Source organism: Balaenoptera musculus, chromosome 8, assembly GCF_009873245.2.
Source record: "Balaenoptera musculus isolate JJ_BM4_2016_0621 chromosome 8, mBalMus1.pri.v3, whole genome shotgun sequence".
NCBI lineage: Eukaryota > Metazoa > Chordata > Mammalia > Artiodactyla > Balaenopteridae > Balaenoptera > Balaenoptera musculus.
In genome coordinates this window covers 93,053,094-93,058,038 of record NC_045792.1, presented here as the reverse complement: position 1 = coordinate 93,058,038, position 4,945 = coordinate 93,053,094, and positions in this window count along the sequence as shown.

The window sequence follows — 4,945 nt, the reverse complement described above, 5'->3', positions numbered from 1 at the left end:
GATAAATAATAAGCTTCCTTTTAATACTCATTTAACTCTTCCTGGTTTAAGTATTATAATTCTAATTTTCTAATAGGACGTATGACAGGCTTTTGCAGTAGTAATTTCTGGCATGAATGGGTTTCAAATTTTGTTTTAATTTAAATATCTGATATATTTCATGGGCTATTAATCTACTCGATTTTTACCTTGAAATTTGCAGCCCAGTTCAGTTTTATGTGAACATTTCCTTTAAATGTTTAAAATAATTCATAATGTGTTTTAAAAAATATTTTTAAAAGATCATCTACCTTTAGCTGACCAGATCAATGTAATTACTTTTGAATTTCTGAACCTTTATAATTTCATAGCTTGGCTGTTACTTTAGCACCTATCGATAACAATCCTAATGTGTACTGAACACACTGGTAATAATTCCCTCCTTTATTTAAATTGTGTAATTCACAAGAATATACAAATACCACGTAAACAGAACCATAGGGTATCACATCCAGCTGCAAAACAGCTTAATGACTTTCTTTTGTCTTCCAGTTAAATCTTGTCATCTCATCTGAAAAAGAAAGGTACTTAGAAGGTTAGACTTGAGAAAACTTTTTTAGGGTGGAGAGGAGAGTCATTATGAATAAAAGATTTTCTATCCCTCATAAAAATAACTTCTGATTTTCTTGAAAGAGGATTCTCCGAGAGCCTTACTATCTTTTCCTATAAATTATACACATTTCATTGAGGTTGAACGCACAGGAAAAAAAAAAATGTTCATGAAATTTCTTCCTGACTCAAATCCTACGGCCCTTTTCAAACTCTCAGGGCGAAGTACAATTATCTGGTGAATTGATCAGTGAGGACAAACAATTCACACAGTTTAGGCTCCTCCAAATCTTTTTTCAATGAGGAGATTTTTTTCCTTTAAATTATCTGAATAATTGCTTCAACTCTTCAGTTCAATTTGCATGTCTAGACAGGAAACTAGACTGAATAAGGCCTGGAAGGACTGTGATTTTTGAAACTGCTTTTTTTTTTTGAAACTGCATTTTGAATTGTAATTCTTACTATCTTCCATGTATAACCTCACTGACTGCTTGCATCTGAGGCCTTCCAGAAATCTTGTGACATTTTAAGCATTCATCCAGTAATATATAATATATATATGTATGTTTTAAAACATAAAATATATGCATATATATATGTTTTAAAACTTACCAGGGTCTGTTCTACTTTTCCTCAGATCTTCTTCACGTGGCATTTATATGCAGGAAAATATAAATGATCTCTCCTCCCCCACCCAGTTTTCATGAACAAATAAAAGTGTTTTACCTTTTTATACAAAAGGAAAAAGTCCATATTTGTGGTTTTTTAAACACTTTGCTGAAAGACTATTTAAAGGTAATTCTTTTTAAAAAGACCACAATGTAGCAATGGTTTGATTTGTTAGACCTAGATTTGTTCAATTACATTTTGCTAAAACCCTTTAAAAAAAAAAAGTTATTGGTCATTTCATAAGACAAAAAATAGGCTACTTTAAAAAATCATGTTGTTTGAAGAATATGCAATAAAGAAAATCTAAATCTTTAGTCATCATTTTTTCAAATGGCTAATGGCAGACGGGAAAGAGTTTAAAATGTGATTGAATGAAGGTGGTCAAGAGGTACAGCCTTCCAGTTATAAGATAAATAATTACTGGGGATGTGATGCACGGCACGGTGACTCTAGTTAACATTGCTATATGTGGTATATTGGAAAGTTGCTAAGGGAGTGAACCCTAAAAGTTCTCAGCACCAGGAAAAAACATTTTTTATAACTGTATGAGGTAATGGAAGTTCCCTGAACTTACTGTGTTAATCATTTTGCAATATATGTAGGTCAAGTCATTAGGCTGTACACCTTAAGCTTATACAGTGCTGTATGTCAGTTATATCTCAATAAAACTGAAGAATAAAAATAATTTAAAAAAATAAAAATTTTTTAAATGATTGATTCAGAAGCTCTAATAAATGTTAGCTTATGGCTCCAAAAATTGCTATTGCTATATTGATAAAACAAGACCTTGCATGGAATCCTTCATTTTCAGCCAGATTATTTTGTCTTTTATTTGTTTTATTTATTTATTTATTTGGTCACACTGCTCGGCATGTGGGATCTTAGTTCCCCAATCAGGGATTGAACCCATGCCCCCTGCAGTGGAAGCTCAGAGTCTTAACCACTGGACCACCAGGGAAGTCCCATTTTCAGCCATTTTAAATAAATTACTCACTCTCCCTCCAGATTAAAACCTGGAAAGTAAAGCTTCAGCCACAAGACCCAAAACCATGCAAGGCCTTGAATCTTGTTAATCAACTGGTCTTAAAACATGACTCCAGCAATATTATTTTTCCTTGATATTATTGTTGAAACCCACAGAGGAGCTCTTTGACATCACAAACAGCACCTATTCACTATAAAACAAGTTGAGCTAACCAAAAGGAAAAAAAATATTCAAAACAAAAAAGGATTTAATCACAAATCCTGTAGAACTGTTAGATTCCATTCTGATGTTAAAATTCATGAGATTGTCTTTTGAAGATGGTCCTTTCTTAAGCCATTTTGGTTTGGGTGCACCTAGATAAATTTTTATAAGCCTTTCCCCTCAAAAAAAATTTTTCCCAAGGGGATTTACGTCTTCATTTCCTCATATGATGGTTCCTTATTCATGCCCTCTTTTCTTCTCAAAGTGCACAAACTAGTAACACTAAGGAGAAAGGAGTCTGGGCTAGTAAGTCTAGAATCACCTTTCCAAAAAATTGCAAATTCCATTAATTAGTTGAAAATCTTTCATTTATAAAATCTGGTCACCTTCTTTATCACATATCCTCTTCTATTTATCCTAAAAATAATTTTCAATATTCTGCCTGATAGAAAAAAAGTGAGGTTCCAACTTCAGATAATAAAAGCTATTATTGAGTAGCTGGGGGCCAAGGGCTCTGAGAAGTCAACAGGGTTCAATAGGGATCAAAACAGTAAGAGAGGGGAATTCTCTGTCGGTTAGGACTCAGCAAGTGGCCCCGGGTTCAATTACTGGTCGGGGAACTAAGATCCCCCAAGCCGCGAGGCGCGCCCCCCCTCAAAAAAACAGTAAGAGAGTAAAATCCCTTGTCCCTCAAACATTGTGCAGTGCATTCAGTTATCTCATTCTGTATCTTCTTCCTAGAATACTCCACCTCTGGTTTACCTTCTCCAATGACAGAGCCCATGCAACTTTACAAAACCACTTCAGATTGTTTAGGGTGCAAACCCTTTCCTATTTTTGGACAAAAGGGGTAATAAGATCGGAGCAACTGCTACATAACTGGAGCTATGACTCAACTAAACTTTTGGTTTTCAGAAGAGAAGCCTTTACACCCCAGCAGATGGAGATCAGCTAAGATAACCCATAAGTATGGAAACCATTCAGTGTGGATTTTCTGTTGTAGCCCAATTTCATAAAATGCTATTCTTTTCAATAAAATGAATTATTAAACATGCACTAAATGTGATACAAATTATAACCCTGAAAGACGTTTTCTATCAATAGACTCATAATTCAGAAAAAAAGGACATCCATCAGATAAAGTATCCCCATTTCTAGTTGGGGAATTATTGTCACCATCAAGCCCAAGAATTTGGACAAAATTTCTTTGTAAGGGATATTAAGTATGATTTCTAATTCAGTCCTCGGCTCCACAAAGGGTACAGTATCTGGTAACTAGGGTGTACATTTTCGTTTCACGACATACTCGTGACCACGGTCCCTTTACTCTTGACCTACCTATTATTATACATTCATATCTGTCTACATTACCCTAAAATAACCAATCACTTCAATCAATTCCATCAGTACTATGGGAACTAGAAAAAGGCAAGCCTGTTGTTTGACGCTAAGAAGCTGTTTCCACAAGAGATTCCATCTGGTTGGCCCATGTAGCCATGACCTTCCCGCTGATGACTGAAGGGTTCTTGTTGAGTTCCTGACATAGCAAAGAGAAGGAAGGAAGAAGTACCTGAGCCTTCTCTTCTACCTCACGCACCACCTGTCAACAGAGTTCTGACCACAGAGGACAGGCTCATGGAGCAAAAGCAGAGTGCTTCTCGGATCTGAGGAACCTACAGATCCCATAGAGGGAAAAGTATATTTTGGCTTTGTGGCCCAAACACTTGGGTTTTATATATTGAATATTTCTGAGATAGAGCATATGGAACTCAAATAAATCTTTTCAAAATCCTTGGGGTTTTGTGTTGTTGTTTGTTTGGGTTGTTTTTTAACAGTAAATCTACAAAACATTTTGATCACTGTGTTTCTAAATTTACTGCTTGTAGAGGTCCATTTAAATTTCTATTTGAAAGTAAAATAACTTGGTATTGTGGTGGTGATTTAAGGAACATTATGTCTTCGTCTCATAGACTCTGATCCTACAAGCAACAAATAACACTATCTAGACTATTGGTAACCTACACTATTATTCCTGGGGTGTTTGAGATGAATTTCTGTGCAAATGTCTTCATAACTTAAATAAATAAGCAAACCAGTGCAACTTGGCTCAGAGGTAACAAATAGACCAGAGTTGCTTCTCTTTGTCTTTCAGGTTGCCCAGCTTTCAAAAACAGACACAATCTAAAGTGAAATGGTCATTCATCATACCTGATTTATGTAACATATCATATTTAATATTTTGATGGGAGTACTGTCAAGAAAAATAATGTATTCAGGAAATTCTAAGTTGGTTTACATGGAACAAGTAAGCTCTGGTTTATAGGCATTTGAAAGTACTTTTCCATAACCATGTCATGTAACTATTTCTTAGTTTTCCCTTTTCTTAAATGACCTCATTCTAACAATTATAACGCCTCCCATGTGTATATGAATTTGGTGCTTTTACAAACATTATCTCTTTTGATCCTCACAGTGTCGATGACAATATTATTAAACCCATTT